The sequence below is a fragment of the Parasteatoda tepidariorum genome, chromosome 1 (assembly GCF_043381705.1).
Source record: "Parasteatoda tepidariorum isolate YZ-2023 chromosome 1, CAS_Ptep_4.0, whole genome shotgun sequence".
Lineage (NCBI taxonomy): Eukaryota > Metazoa > Arthropoda > Arachnida > Araneae > Theridiidae > Parasteatoda > Parasteatoda tepidariorum.
Genome location: NC_092204.1, coordinates 62,265,501 through 62,283,264, shown reverse-complemented (window position 1 = coordinate 62,283,264; position 17,764 = coordinate 62,265,501). Strand labels below are relative to the sequence as shown.

General features: G+C 27.7%; 1 protein-coding gene across 1 annotated transcript in view; it reads left to right on the top strand.

Annotated features, from left to right (window-relative positions):
- Positions 1-2,532: 2,532 nt before the first annotated feature.
- The window catches only part of LOC107452662 (adenylate cyclase type 2 Ac76E), a 180,921-nt gene continuing 165,689 nt past the window's right edge, over positions 2,533-17,764 (top strand). The window contains exon 1 of the mRNA XM_016069209.3: positions 2,533-2,828. The gene's annotated coding sequence lies outside the window, so the exon portion shown is untranslated. The remainder of the gene's footprint in view (positions 2,829-17,764) is intronic.

Below are 17,764 nucleotides of genomic sequence, written 5' to 3'. Positions count from 1 at the left end.
CAATAAAAAATGTCTTTTCATTAGAACTTAGTATATCGAACTTGAATTTTTCACTAATGTCCGTTTCTAAACCGGTTAAAAATCATTGCCAATAAATTAATTAAAACTATCTCTATCAAATCGACGTGTTCTGTGTCTGGGGTTTCTCTAATTTTATTATTCGCATCAAATAAATAAAATCAGAAAAATAAAAGTTTTATATTCACAAATACAGGCTTAGAAAAAATTCAAATTCGTAAATATTAAAAGATTCGGAATTCCAACTTCTCATCTAATTAAATTTAGCATGTTATATTTTCTAAACTGCAGCTGGATCCTTCTTCGTTTAAAGAATACAGATAAGAAATTATGTTTTTTCTTCTTCTAAAAACTAAAGTTGTGGGTCTGTTTTTTTAAATTTAATTAATTGCTTGATTAAATTCCGAAAAAGTTTTTAGACACCTTTTTTAAATCTGAAAAAATATATTTAAAAACTTATAACTGGAAATTTTTAGACTTCATATTTTCTCTTACTACTAGATTTAGTTTTTTTGAGTCGAATGAAGTTTCATATCATCTCTAAAAACTTTTGCGATGAAATAGGTTCACTCAACACTATTTGTCTTAAAATCTGTTTCACTTAATACATAATTTAATTTTTAAGCCTAAAAATAATGTTTAGTATTTTTTAATCTATGAATGAAAAGGAATAATATTTGTACGTAATAAGCATTTTTATAACCATAATAATGTGGGCAAAAATATTTTATAACGTCAAGCGATAATGTATGTAATGTAATAGAATATTTGAACATCGTATTTTGCAGACGATTTTTATTTTTAGAGTCATAGAATAGTCTCTCTTTTTAAGTGTATGCAACAAATTATTACAGGTAAAAATAAATCGAATTTCTAAATGAATATTTGCCCTTTTTAAACCTTAAAGATGTAGAAGACTTAAATAAACGCAGAATAGTCAATTATATTTATTTTAAAGACGTACAATAGTATTTTTTTAATAGTATATAAAAAATTTATATATAAGAATAAATCTAATTTCGAAATGAATATTAGACTGTTTTGAAACTTATTTTGAAACTATTTAAAACTTATTTAAAACTTATTTTCAAACTATTAAAATTTTTTAAGAGACAAAGAAAAGTCAAAGGAGTTATTTAAAATTATTTTACGGGCGGAGAATAATAATTTTAGGCTAAATTCACGTAAATTTCTATAGGTAAGGATGAAGCTAATTTCTAAATTAATATTTGGTTGGTTTCAATTAATTATCCAGTCAGTTAGATTCAGTCAGTTATTTAAATAAATTTTTGTTTCATTATTTCAGTCAGTTACTTAAATTTTGTTTAAATCTTCTGTTATTTATTGTATAATTGCATATTAGATTTTCTTTGAATTAGTTATTCAGAGTTTTTAAATCGAAAACATTTAATGCACAAAATCACATCCTTAAAGTCTAATTTCCCTTTAACTTTATTGAAAATTTTGACGAATTTGTGTCTCAGCATAAATTGGTATTCAGTTTTCAAATTTTTGATTGATGTTCTTTTACATGCAAAAATTGAAAAAAAAAACCAACTTTTTTTTTTAATCAAATAAGGTCAGTTTCTTAAAATTATTTAGAAAAAATTTATGCTTAGTAAAATATTTTTTTTTTTACCTTTTTAAAAACTGAATTAAAAAGACCACTTTAAACCATTTAAATAATGCGGGGTTAACTGAGAAGAGATTCATTTTTGAAATTTTAAAATGCTAGCATGAAATGCCATTTTTTTTTTTTAAAAAAGTGAAATTATAGCTTAAAATTGATTTTTATTTTCCACAATTCACGCATTCGAATTTTTCGAATTTTTTTTTAAGAATTAAGAATCACTAAGAATAATTAAGAATTAAGAATCACTAAGAATAATTAAGAATTAAGAATCATTAAGAATTTTTTTTAAAGAATTCAATTAAGAAACGTGGTGGAATTTCAATTTGGATTTTAAGTTTACGAATCATTCAATTATTTTATATCATAAACTTTTTTAATTATTGTCGCTCCTAAATGCATCGTTTTTGAATAAAAAAAAAATCTTCGAATTAAGAAAATTGATATGATTTGAAATCCAGTTATCTGATAACAACTTGTTACGAGAGTCTTCCTTTTTTTTGTTTTTGTTTTTTTTTTGTTAACTGTAAGTCATTACATACACATTACGTCATTTCATTTCCTTTTCAGGTTCATTCAGAAACACGCGAATCGTATTTGTTATATGTTCCTTTTAAAATTTACAAAAAAAAAAAAAAAAAAAAAAAAAAAAANAAAAAAAGAAGCACTGAAACAAAAAGAGTCTTTAAAATCTAAGATCAATGGAACATAAGATCAATAATATATTTCTTTATTTCACACACGTGTAATAACAAAGATTTTTCCATAAAAATTCTTGAGTGTCCCATTAAGTACTCTTCGGAATAAAAAATTATTCTTTAGAAAACAAGGACTATATTCTTCACAACTTTTCTTAAAACTTATGTGTTTATCCATTTACCACTAGTTGGCGCTGGCAAGAATAAAGATTGGCGGGAAACGAAATCTGCTGTCCCTTCGTGTTCTCTGTCGGTGTCGGTATCATCCACGCTTTGTGGGTCGCATTGGGGAGTTCGCTGGGTTTTGTCGGGAATGATTTCTTGTAGATCGAGTTCTAAGATTTTATTACAATGGTTTTTTTAACCACCCTTCGAATAAATTGTTCTCTCTTGATCAAAAGGGATAGTTGTCTCTAAGGATCCGATAGAAGAATTTTTATCTTTGTGTTTACCTGGTTTTAGCTTTGTTATTTTGACATACGGTAAGAAATTTTTAATGACTATTTTTGTTCCTGATTATTTAAAAATTGTTTTTTTTTTAGAGTAAAATATGAAAGAATATGCAAGAAAAATAGTGTAATAAGAAGATACTGTACATACAAGACATAATTTAACGGATGACTTAAAATCTTATTTGTAAACGAAAGAATTCCCGTAATGGAAAAAATAATGTTATTTCATTTTTTTAAAATCGATATCTAATTAAAATTAGTGAATTAATGGGTTCTACAATGAAGAGTTAATGTTATAAAATGAATGTTTTCAAAAGGAATAAAAATGTTTGCAAAATTATTTTGTGAAGAAATATCCTTACCCAAACCATTTGGTTTATAATCTGTTTCACTCAATGTATGATTTAAATTAGATATCTAAAAATTTTAGTATTTTCAGACTAGTTTTTCTTATCTGCAAACGAAAAAATGAATAAAAGTCTACTATAGTTACTCAGAGAATAAAATTATGATCTAGAATACGATAAATTTTGGTGTGTTACTGGCTCTTTGGGAACACCAAAAAGTTCCGCAATTTTATTAAGTGATTTAATAATAATTTTGCTAAAATTAACATTCAATTATGATAAATGCGGTAAAACTTGTTTTTTTTTCATAACATATTAGAGCATGGAACAAAAACCACTCATTTGGTTAAATTTACTTTTGAATTTTGTATCCATAACTAAATATGTGGTAATCCAAATGAATGATTTAAATACCGTATATTTTTGATTTAGACTAAAATTATATACATATACTATTTTTCATTTTTATTGGAAATATCATTACTAAACAGTGCGGTAATTTTAACATCACTTTATGTTGATAATTTTTTTTTTTTTTAAGAATTAAGAATCATAAGAATAATTAAGAGTTAGGAATCATTAAGAATTTTTTTTAAATAATTTAATTAAGAAACGTGGTGGAACTTAAATTTGAATTTTTAATTTAAGAATCATTCAATCATTTTGTATCATAAACTTTTTTAATTATTGTTTAAATATGAAACTTTTTATAGATTGGTTGACTTTTAATAAGCGGTTGTATAAAATACAACTAATTTTTCTTGCTGATAAAGATGTAAAGAAAATAATAATGTAATCGCTTTAGTAGCGGAGAACTTTAATTAATTGACATATATTTAATTGTCAAATATTTTATTGATAATTTGTCTATACTTGATATATTTTTTAAGAGATAAAATTATATTTTAGTCATTTCTCAGCCCTTTAACGTTAAAGTATAAAAAACACTTTTAGCGCTTCAGAACACACTTCAAAACTCAAAATAGCGGTGTTTAAACGCCGAAATAGAAATTGGTATCGTGAAAATATATTATCAAGCATATTTACTGTATTCTTAATAAGTGTTAATAAACTGCAATAACTGAACTTTTTTTATCTTTCAAGTTTTAATATCATGTTAAGCTAAGATGGTTTTGTGTTATAATTTGCTGCAAATTTGCATTATATTGCGGTTCAACGCTCGTCAGAAACTTATTGATGAATGAGTAACAAGTTAAAATTAACCGCTCAATTAGACGTAATAATTTTAATTATCCAATTAAAATTTAACTTTAAAAATGTTTTACAAACTCATAAGAATATTTGCTTAATAAACAAATCTTTAAAGTGAGGAAAAGGACTTAGATTTTCACTTAGCCTGCAAATGAATTGTTCAAAATATAATTTTTTAATGCTAAATAAAATTTTTAATTTTTAATGAAATGATTTTTAAGTACTATAATAATGAGGCTATAGTAACGATAATGAACTTTAAAATTTAATGAAAAGGATAAAATGTTAAAATACATTTTACGTTACAAATACGAGTGGTTTAAAGGTATTTTGTGCTTTGTGTTCAATTTAAAAAATAAAATGCATGCACTGCTTTTAAACTTGAAGTTGTAAAATCAAACATTGTCTAAAATTTACATAACTTATAAAAGGTGCACTTCGCATATCGCTATCACTTAAAACGAGTGCACTTTACATAGATCTTTTGCTAACAAATAGTTCTAGCTTATTTTATGCAACTATCTTTTCTGATAATTTGTTTTTGAAAATTGTTGAATAGCTATCAATTTTAATTTTTATTTTTAATAAAATATTATACAGCTTTCATTTCGCTGGTTGGTTTGAGAAAAATATTATTTTGTCTGTTGTTTAAAACTTGAAAGCTAAGTTTAAGTCTTTTTTATTTATTTGTTTTTACAAATAAGGATTCAGAAGTTTTCTACACTTAGACTTCGACGCCTTTACTATACTAAAATGTAAAATTATCGAAGTATTAGTGAACACGATTAGTTAATATGGCAATTTTAAAACCTGCTTAAAATAAACGTTATGCGATTTTCTATTATTTCAAATGTTTTGTAATATCAAATGCAAAATATCTACATTCTTTACAAAAAGAAATTATATAGAATTTGTTGCGGAAGAGTTTGTTATAGCGAAACTCTTACTGCAACCGCTTACTGCAACCGTAAGCTATATTTAGTTCTTTTTCATTCTATCGCAAAATAAATACGCACAAAGCTTTGAATTAAATTTATTTGTTTTTTGGCGATACGTAGTTTGTTTATTCTATTTGATACGATAAAGTTAGATGTTACTATCAAGGTACAAAATGTTTTTTTCTCCCAGAAAGATGTTTCTGTCTTTCTATTGAATGAATATCGAGAATTCCGTGATAGATCAAGCTGAAAAGAAGTGATATTTCAGAATGAAGAATAAAATGTATTATGGGATGTTTGCTTAAATTCTTTAAATAATTATGTACTTTAAATTTATTGTTTAGTAATATTAAAGTATAGGCAAATTCTGCTTTCGCATTTACTATAATAAAGACTCTAAATTAAGGTTTTTAAATTATACCCATTGCTGTAAAATATTTTGTTTCTGAAGCATTGTCTTTGTAAATCATGCTTTATTAAATATATTATGATCAAGTATTTCAAGATTTATAGAAAAAAAGTAAACAGCAAACATTTAAAACGATTCTAAATATTAGTAATCTATTAAAAAGGTATTCAAGGTAACTTGAGTAAAAGTTAATTAGATTGTAAGTTTGTAATTCATGTAAATTTTGAAAGTTCCTTTTACGTATTTCTTTTGAAAACATAAATAGAGTTAAAAATGTTTCTAGCAAAAAAGCACAATTTCGAAAATTTTTTGTTATATTTTTCTGGAATACTTTCGGATACTTTAATATTTGCGGAAAAAAGTTCAAAATTTGAAAGTTTTGCAATCATCTGAATTTTTTTTCTGATTTTTACATTTTAAATTTCCTAAATTCTTATTTTTTTCTTTCTAAATACGTTTGATTTTCCTGTTTTCCTGTTTGGATCTATGCTCATTATGCGAATCTGCAGTTTATCGACATTTAATGAAATATAATAGCTCTCGGATTTAAGGAGAAACATAATAACGTTGGGGAGACAGTTACTTGCAAATGTTTAAAGAATTTTATGTAAATATGGTGAATTAGAGAATTTTATATAATTATTTGTGTTTTCAAAAGTACCTTGCAGAGAGCAATAATATCTCCGAACATAAAATTATACAAATCTAGTGCATNAAATGTAAAATTATCGAAGTATTAGTGAACACGATTAGTTAATATGACAATTTTAAAACCTGTTTAAAATAAACGTTATGCGATTCTCTATTATTTAAAATGTTCTGCCATACCAAATGCAAAATCTCCATATTCGTTACAAAAAGAAATTATATGGAATTTGTTGCGTAAGAGTTTGTTATAGCAGAACTCTTACTGCAGCAGTAAGCCATATTTAGTTCTTTTCATTCTATCATAAAATAAATACGCACAAAGCTTTGAATTAAATTTGTTTGTTTTTTAGCGTTGTTTATTCTATTTGATACGATAAAGTTAGATGTTACTATCAAGGTATAAAATGTTTTTTTTTCCCAGAAAGATGTTTCTGTCTTTCTATTGAATGAATATCGAGAATTCCGTGATAGATCAAGCTGAAAAGAAGTGATATTTCAGAATGAAGAATAAGATGGGATGTTTGTTTAGATTCTTTAAATAGCTATGTACTTTAAGTTTATTGTTTAGTAGTATTAAAGTATAGGCAAATTCTACATTCGCATTTACTATAATAAAGACTCTAAATTAAGGTTTTTAAATTGTAACCGTTCAAAATTTTTATTGTAAAATATTTTATTTCTTAAACATTGTCTTCGTATATCATACTTTATTAAAAAACATCATGTTCTAGTATTTCAAGATTTACAGAAAAAAAAGTAAACAACAAACATTTAAAACAATTTTAAATATTAGTAATCTATTAAAAAGGTATTCAAGGTAACTTGGATAAAAGTTAATTTCACCGTAAGTTACGAGTAAATTTTGAAAGTTCCTTTTACGTATTTTTTTTGAAAACATAAATAGAGTTAAAAATGTTTCTAGCAAAAAAGTACAATTTCGAAAGTTTTTTGTTATATTTTTCTCGAATACTTTCGGATGCTTTAATATTTGCGGAAAAAAAGTTCAAACTTTGAAAGTTTTGTAATCATCTGAATTTTTTTTCCAATTTTTATATTATAAATTTCCTAAATTCTTCTTTTTTTTTCTTTTTAAATACTTTTGATTTTCCTGCTTTTATATGGTATTTGGATCTATGCTTATTATGTGAATTTGCAGTTTATTGACATTTAATGAAATATAATAGCTCTTGGATTTAAGGAGAAACATAATAATATTGGGAAGACAGTTGTTTGCAAATGTTTAGAGAATTTTATGTAAATATGGCGAATTAGAGAATTTTATATAATTATTCGTGTTTTCAAGAGTAGCTTGCACAGAGAAATAATACCTCCGAACATAATGTTATACGAATCTAGTGCTTGAGGTATACAAATGTACTATTATCATAAATCCTATTCACTAGTCTTCATCATCAGTGTCATAGCAGCCCGTGATGAGCCTTTTTCTTTCTGCAGAATATTTCTCCACGCAATTATCTTTGTTTCTGGATCTTGCAATAGACAAATGATTTTAAGATTCACGGTTATGGAGTCCAGTTATCGGAGTTTTGGGCGACCTCTAGATCTCTTACAATCAATTGTTTTAAATCTGAAAATCTTATGCGCTAGTTGCATGTATATGGCAAATATTTCAATAACAAATCTCCTCTCCTTTTTGTCTCACTTCATGAATTTTATTACATCAATTTCGCAATAAATTTTGTAAATTTCCATATTTGTCTTTCTTTTGTAAAAAATTGTTTTCTTTAATTTCAACAAAATTGCTTCATAAGATCTTTCTTTTTCTGCTGGCAATATTTGTAGTTTCGAATACATACGTCACAGTGAAAAAAAAAGTATGGTCAGAACTAACAGAAAATGATAAAATTTATCGTGTTTCTGCCTCTATGTGAACACTAGAAAGTTCGGTAATTTTCACCTAAACTCTTTGGTAATGATTTTTTTAAAATTAACAATGAAATATGGTTTTATAATATGTGATAATGACGCCCTGTGGGTGAGCGGTAGCCCTTTGCGCTGTCGTGCCACTGGTCATTTGGTTCGATCCTCGGGCCGGGCAAGGTTGACTCAGCCTTTCATCCCTTCAGTGGGTCGATAAATGAGTACCAAGCATGCTTGGGAACTAAACACTGGGGGTTCCGCGTTCGGCTGACCACCTGACCGTAACATCTGCTCCTGCACCCCAGAGCCCAAGGTCAAGAAAATTGAGATGGGCACAGTAGGCCTTGGCCCTCTTGGGCTGTCGTGCCGCTGAGTTTAGTTTAATGTGTGATAAAATTTAGAAAATTTGATAAAATTTCGAAATTTTATCATGGTATCTTGAAGCATGGCATAAGAACCCTTTATTTGGTTAAATTTACTATTTCGTATACTTTACTAAATGAGTGGTAATAAGAACTAAATTTTGAAAATCAGAATTTCTGTTTAACTATTACCATCTGAACTGAAAAATTATGAAATCAAGGATTTAAACATTGTAGATTTTGGATTTTAGTACCGGAGTTATGGCTTTTGTTTATACCAGAAGTACCATTACCATACAGTACGGTAATTTTACCAGACTGTTTTCCCTGTACAGGACTGGGCGTAGAATAGTTTTGTGTAGAATCAGTTTTGTATCTTTTTTTATGTATTTTGATCTAAGGAAAATATCTCAAATATTCACTATTTACTGGCCTTTGTATTGCACATTAGCATTTGCTATTAAAAATCATATTTGTGTGGGATATATTTTTCTCAAATTTTGCAAAATAGCAAGAAAAATAATTATAATGATTCTATGATAATTTCTGAGAGATCCCGTTAATAACAAAAAATTGTCAATGATAATTTCTAAAATACTCTATTGATACAAATAAATAGTTAATGATAATTTCTGAGGAAAGGATATTTACTTTCCTCGTGTTAATTGTAATTACCAAAATTGATAGAAGTTTTTGAATCTCTCACTTTCCTTTTCTGAGCACTTAACCTTCATTTTGGCATTTTTTCCTTAAATTCTTAACTTAACTCTCTCCACTCCCCTTCTACTAACCAAGAATTTGACCCTTCTATAATTGATTCAGCTCTTTCTAAACTTACTATATCCAAACGTACTCCCTCTTCCGATCCCTACAGTGAACTTCTTACTTAGCCATTTTTCACCTCCGTTTGCTACAAAATGTTAATATCCTGTCCTGTTTTAGCTTTTAAGTCATTTTCAAACTTGTTAACAAAATTAAATTTAAGTGTCTTGAAGCGTTTATCAGTATTGAAAATCGGTCACTTACCTTGCCGATAAAACCTCAGCTACATCAAATGAGCCGGACGCGCCTTGAAGTTAAGATTAAGGGAACATCATAGATTCGTCTACCATCAAGAATTAAATAGATGATTTATTGCTGCACATTGTTGGAGCATTTGATAACGCCAAAATTCTTTCCACCCATGTCATATCAGCTCATCTTGATGCTCTAGAATCCTGTTTCATTATTATAAGCACCAATTCCTTAGTATCTTCTACTCACGATAACATTTGAAAATACATTCTGCCCGGATTAACATCTCTTAATTACCGCAGTTTTTCTAGTTCGTTTCTTTTATTTTCCTCTTATCTTTCATTTTATTGTTGACAACTGTGCGTTTTCCTTTTCAAATTTGCTTTGTCTTTATCATTCACATCTGGTGAGTCTATTTCAGAACTCTCGAAACGTCGTTTATTCCAGCTTTTTAATTTTTGGAGCAAATGGAGCTTTTACATTATCAAGTATGCAAGTTATTTGATTACAATTTAAATATCTTACACACATTTAAATATTATATCATCATCTTGAAGTATTTTGAGACAGAAAGATGATAGATAAGCAGTTTTAAGCCTTTTAAGACAGAAAATATTGAATGGTAATATTTGTTCTAAAGCGACAAAATTATTAGAGTTGTAGTGCAGTCATTATGAGGGAAAATATATCTACAATAGCTCTAAGCGCTTTAAATGAAAACTATTATTTTAAAAATTAACAATGGTCAAAATATAAGTTTAAAAAGTTTAGTGGTTTAAAAAAACATTTTCGTATTAGCTCTTGGTCCAAGAAATATTTCGCAAAAGTATTTGCTAAGAGGAAAAGTTTTTCTTATGGAAGTGATTTATAACCACAACGATAAATTAAGGCAATTTTAGAACAAGACATAGCGTAAAACGTTTTGTGTGCTTTTAAGTACCCTAGTTCTTCTTTCTACGTATCAACCTCTTTTCCAAAAAAAACTGTTTTCTAGAAAACGACTTTTTCGACAGCCAAAATAATCGATTAAGAACAAGTTTTGTCATCAAAAAATTAAAAAACCTTTTTTTATGCTTTTTTGAGCATTAAAATTTCTCTAACGTGATTTAGGAAAGGAACTGTGGAAGGATTGGTTGGATATAAATTTTATGTTAGTCATTTTGAGATAGGAAATAATGTTAGATTTGAAATAAAGAAATATTAAGAAATACTTTAAAACCAATATTTCATCTATAAATGGAACAGACATGAAATATATTAGTAAATAAATTTACCTTCTTTATGTTATCATATTTTTATCACTCAGTTGGGATATGAGGCAGTTGAAATTGGTAAATTAAGACAGATCAACCTTTATTCACGGAAATTCTTTGGTAATTGTATAATATAATATTGCTGAAACTATAGATGTCTGTTTTTCAATTTATTGTAACCCATCTCATACCTGAGACATTGTAAAGGTTGTTTAAAACTTTTTTTCTTTGCATTAGACCGCTTTTTAGAAGGAAAATATTGTACAATATTTTGTCTAAATAGCTATAGTCATTCGTCATTATAGACTGACCAAATAGTTACGGTACTGTAAACACATTTTGGAGATGAAAAAAGTATTTTGAAGACTTATTTATAATGATTATTCTTCGCTAATATTCAGTCAGTCAATTATTTTACTAACGTTGGCGATTTAAAAAAATAATAAATGCGTTAAAACAGTTAAAGAAAAACTGTGAAAAGTGTTTTGATTTCTTGACGTGAGCTTATATTTCACTGGAGTAGCCATATATGAAACATAACCATATCAAAAATTTCGTTCTTTGTCAATTATTTATTCGTGATTTCACTGTAGCTTACAGTTCATCGCTACCGAATTTCGAATAAGAATTTACTGCACCATTGATTCTCTCCATGGTTATTACTAAATCAAACAGTTTACAAATAATTCAAATGACAGTTCGAGTTCTTTGCATTTATAATTCTGGGAATGAATTTACATTTGAAAGTAAAGCTCTTTTTTGAAAAATCAATATAGAATTTTATCTCGACCAAGAGCAAATCGAAAGAAAATCATAATTCAAAATTCGCTTAAAAATGTTAAAGAATAAAATCTTATATTAGGTGCGAATCTCTGTACCTTAATAATCGAACATTTTTTAAATGTTTAATATAAATGTTTTATAATAATCTGATGCAGTTTTATGTAATTTAAATTTCAAAACGCTGCAGAATTATTTACAAGTAATATTATGTAATTTGGACCTAAGTTTTAAATATCTTCTGTTATTATCAGTTAATTAGTTTAAAGTGGATAATATTTTGGGTATCTATAAAAGAAGCTGGTGTAACTACAAAAGGAATTTTCATTATAAAATACTCAATTGCATGTAATGGAAACTAAACAGAATACCTAATGAATACTATCTTAATTTTTTAAAAAGAAAGCAGAAAAATCTGAGTATGCTAAGATTATCACAGCTTTGTAGATTTTAACTAATAAACTGACAACCACCACTGCTTTAATTTTCTCACATTTTTAACTCTTTTTTTAAAAAAAAGTCTTGTTTTTCAATACATTATTTAAAAATTCATTTCATTCTCCTAAAACAAAAGACAGGGTTTAAAAAAAATTTTCCGCGTATTTTATAGCTAATATTTGAATATTTCCTAAATCATTATGAATTAAATTTAACACCAATTACATATATAATCGTCTGCCATGATCGTAAGACTTTTTTTCATAAACGTTAAAATGGAAGTCAATAATGCAAATATTTATTCCCTAAGAATATTAGATTCTTCATTTCCTTTCCGACTCGTGTTAATGAAAAACTTTTCTTCACGGCAAACACGAGGTTTCTCTACGAGATATCATCTTCAGCTAGGAATTTGACTTATCATCTTGACGGATATTCACAATCTATATTGATTCATAACTCATTTCGAAATTGTGAATCGATTTTTAAAAGGAAATATTTATTTAAGCTATTTGAAAAATTATTTTCACTCCCCTGACTTTTGAAATTAATTAGGTTTCGAAATATGTACAAAGAAGTTTCAAGAAAATATTAGCGGTGAAGTGTGTTGATTATAGTTGTTTAGAATATTAGAATACATTCTTCAAGTATTTTCATTTTCTTAATCGGAAAAAATCATTTAAATGAATTTTGGATATTTTTGAAAACTACTATTGGAAAATACAATTGGGTACTTGCAACTCGAGAAAAGAATACCGCTTAAATCACGTGGTTGCGCCTTATCACGTGGTTTTGCTCATAGCCTGTTAACGTTACAGCTATTTCGCTTGGCTTATTACCGCACTGAATCAATTTTCGGATCAGATTTTATTGGATACCACCAATCTACGTCAGGCATGGGTGTCGAACCTCATTGGTTGCAGAGTTGAGGCATAAACAAATGTCACGAAGTGGCAACGCATAACGTCCAATTCAAGACACAAGTGAGAGAAGGTATCAAGAGACAGTCTAGTGATGTTTTAAAAAAATACTATTGGAAAAATCAAAAAGGTTCGTGCGAGAAGGACCAAGTGATGTTATAAAAAGTGGCAAAATTGTCCTGAGTTTAAAACATGGTATGTTTTTTTCTTGATAGGCTATTCAATAAGAAAATTTTTCATGGGAGATAGTAGTTTCTGAATTGCTTTCTAATGCTGTTATACTTTCTATAGTTGATGTTTCTAAACTGACTAAATCACTTTTTCTACTAAGAACTCATCAATCTCTGTGTCCCAATAATACAGAGAAGTGAATCTCTAAGTACTGAAATATTAACGATAACTTTTTAAACAATTGCTAATTTTAATTATCGTTTTTTAAATTAATAACACTAATGTTAAACACCTGTATTTAAAATTTATAACATTTATGTCTAATATTATGATTTTAAAATATTTGTAAATATTCTGAAATAGAGAAAACTTATTAAGATTGTTAACAAGTACGGAGTTTAAAGAGTTTAATTAAAACCCTATATGAGGAACCATAATTATTTTTACCACAATTTTATCGAAGCAATTTTTACTCTGTTTGACTGCTGTATAAAGCATTTTCCTTATTACTTTTCGGGAAACTGAGATGTTTAGAGTATTATTAAAATAAATTTGATTTTTCCATTTATGAGTTTCAAGTACCATAGAATTATACATCCACGAAATTTTTTTAAAAAAAAATTGTTGCAGTTGCTTTCAAGACCACGTAATTTAAATGTCGGGATCATGCATGTCTGAAATTACATAAAAATATAATTTTTTAATATCCCTTTTTAAAACTACTCAAATAACCTGGTAATGTGAACTTGATTTGCTCTTTACTGAAGAGAAATTATGGAATTATTGAGAGATAAAATTTAGTATTGAAAATTTTTATTCGATTTTAATATCTTTAACATTTTTAAAGTGGGTCATCCAATGTCATGTTTTATGATATTTAAAAAAAGTTCTGTAACAATTTAATTTCGAGTTAGAGTAATTAATTTTAACAAATGCTAAAGTTTAAAAAATCTATAAGATAAAAAAGTTCTATAGTACTCAATCATAAATTCATTTTTATTCTGTATTTATTCCTTGAAAATTATTTCAGACATTTTATATTGATAATAATGGAAAATAGAAAGTAATTTTCCCACCTTTACACTTTTAAATTAGAAAATTATTCAAATTTCTCTAAAATCGATTGCCTAATGATGAGCAATACTTAATCTGAATTAGTTCATGGTGTTGAAGACTTAGTCTAAGTTATAATAGCAGGTTTTATCTGGTAATTTCCAAATCAAAACTATTTATAAAGTTGGCTGAATGTAAAATCAATTTATTGGTTCGAATTCCTTCTTTTCAATATCCAATAATAGCTGAATATTTCCGACAATTTATTGCTCCCATTTCAACTGTATAATCAGTTCGAACTTTTCAGAGCACTTTTGAACGTGGTTGAAATGATATTGCTAATTTGTAATAAGCACGAAGCAATTACCATCTAAAAATTGGAACATTTGTTTACTGGTTCTATTTTCGAAATGTCAGATCATCAAATATAAATAAAGAACCTGGTTTAGTTATCTTTTGAATTTATTTGTGACAAGTTTTGTTTCTAAAAAATATTATAATGGGTTTTTTTACCTTTTACCTTCTTATGAATTCGAAAAAGTGCGTGATTGACTGTATCTGTGCATTTTGGGATATTAATTTTCTTTCTAACGAGAGAAAATCGATAAGAGTTATTTTTACATAGGAGTTATTTTTTTATGCATTATTTTAAATTAAATTTAAAGAAAATAAAAGCAGCCTCACTTTTGTAATAGTGAAATATAATAACTGAAATAAGTGCTGAATACTTTAAAATTGGTATTGAATAAAAGTTTAATAAATAAAAAACTTTTAAAAGTAGTTGAATTTTAATGGTACAAGTCTGCGCTTTAAAAATTGATTGCATTTCATAAATTTTATTTATTTAAAAAAGAACATCAACGATTATAGTTTAAATTATAGTTCAGAGCCATTTTGTGTTTCCCTATTAAAATACACTATCTACCAATAAGTATTTGGACACCTATGCAAATGACTATATCTGCGGTCCTGAGATACGTCAAGCCCTCCACCTGTATAGATCGTGTGGGGAACAACATCGACATTAATCCCATATAAGATGCCTACTGCACTATTTTGGATGACATACGTTGTGGCAGTTCTACAGGGTGGACCCCTGTTACTTCCAGGACGAAAATGTCATCTGTCATGTTGCGAGGGTTACCAAGGCTTGGTATGGTGCCAATGGGGTTAATCGAATGGACTGGCCTGCCCAGAGCCCAGGCCTGAACCCTATCGAGAACCTCTGGGACGAGTTGGATCGCCGAATTAAGGGGTGTACTACCCGTCCAAATTCGATGAAGGAACTTACATGTCTTCTCCAAGCTCAGGACTTGTGGAAAATATGCCCCGGAGGGTTCACACTGTAATTGCCTCTAGTGGAGGCTCTACCAACTATTGATTATGAATAAAGTTTGTTTTTCTTTTCAATCACACGTGTCCAATTACTTAATGGTAGATAATGTAGCAATAGTTTGTTCTATATAAGTCAGCTGACCACTTTTGGAAACAAAGTCAGCTGACCACTTTTATCAAGCATTCATGCAACAACAAGAAAAACCAATTCTTGAAATAGGTTTAGTTTTGAGCCAACTGGCCATTTGGTTTCCAGAGAACAATCTACAAATATAATTAATTTCTAAAACGATAGGTATGTAGAAACAAAATCGAATTTCNAAAACAATGAGCTAACTGCTAAAGAACTCACAATAACTGTCACACGATTTGTTTTGTATGTTTTTAGATAACAATGTAATAATATGCCCCAAATTTATAACTCAACAAAATAGGGAGAACTAAGGAGACAAATTGATTTATTTACTTTTGTCTTCTCTGATAAATTTATATATATGTGTGTGTGTATATATATATGTGTGTGTGTGTGTGTGTATATAGCATAAAATTTGGATTAAGATAAAATTTCTCGAATATAATTTTATTTAACGTGGCATTATTTACAAACGGGCAGGAAAAAAACTTCTTCTTTAAAACAAAGACGCTCTTGTGTTTTTCATAACTTAAAATTTCATTTTCCTGATATTAACAACTTTTAACATCGATACCTTATTTTTAGTTCATAAGCAGACGAACAACAAATACTAATAAATTTTAGAGTCTATACAACACACATATTACACATATTAGACACATACACATATATTAATAGTTTCAAATATCCAGTAAGAGTTCAACAGCCTTTTTTGGAAGAGGGTCACATGAAAGATTTTTTTAGAAATCGGGCCTGTAGAGAATTATTATAACAACTGTTAATAACTTAATTATTCAGTCGTGAACAATATTAATTTTTGTTAAAATGTGCGAGGTAAACTATGACAAAATATTTATAATTTTTATAAATCCATGCATAATATTTACGAGAGAGTTAGAAATTTTGCACAATTTGTCTTTGTTAAAAATTAAGTCTATAGCAGGCTCTTAGTTTTGTAGGAAAATAAATTTAATTACTTTTTCACTGTATATAAAGTACTTTTTTTTTACATTTTTAAATAAATTTTTGAACCACATTTGTTTGTAACGTGTTTTTGGAAAATAAAATAAAAAAACTCTTAATCTCACAAAATTTAAATCGATTGACGCCTACATTCTGGAAACTTAATTTTATAATTACATTGTTTTTTCCAAATTTATTAAAATTAGTTAAAAAAATGAGCATAAAATTTCTTATGTTTATTTTGTAAGTTTTTCTGATTGCAAAGTGGTGAGTCTCACATTGACCATTAGAGGATCGCGTAGGGCTTCAAGGCCACAGGTTGTGCACCAAGTTTCTCTTAAGTAGAGTAGACAGCTGCCTTCTAGGCATAGCAAGAATCTTTTTTATGAAATAAATTAATAAATAAATAATAAATTAATGGGAAATAAATAGACCTAAATGTGATACAACTTTTGTGACCATAAGAAGTGAAAGATAAATTGAAATAAAATAACCAAATTATTCAAAACTTTTAATACATGTGACTGCAGCAAAGAAGTAGAAAATGAAATTAATAAATGATTTAAACATACTATTTGATTGAGATAAGAGTCATTGCTTTTTTCTTTGCAACATATGATAGCAGTGCTGAAATACTGAAAGCATTTGCGATAGTAGTTTATAAGTTACTGTTCTGATAGCTGACATTTTAAGTTTCATTGTAAAGAACAAATTGAGATATTTCGTTGTGTTTTGGGGATTTGATAGCACGCAGGACACGGAAGATCAAAGTGTTTATTTTTGCCATATTTTAGTATTTTGTCATATTTTAGTATTCCCATAAAGGGAAAAACGCGCTTCAAGCTAGCGAAAAATTGCGTAAATCTTACGGTGACGATGCTCTAGAAGAACGTCAATGCCCAAACTGGTTCTAGAAATTTCGAGTTGGGGATTTTGATTTGAAAGATGCTCCTCGATCAGGAATGTTTACCCGTATTGATGATGACAAAATAAATAGAGTCGAACCCACTTTACACGACGCGAGAGATCGCAGAGACATTGAATATCAGTTAAAAAAAGAATTGTTCAAGTCTATCTAGAGAAACTGGGACACGTAAGCAAGTTCGAAA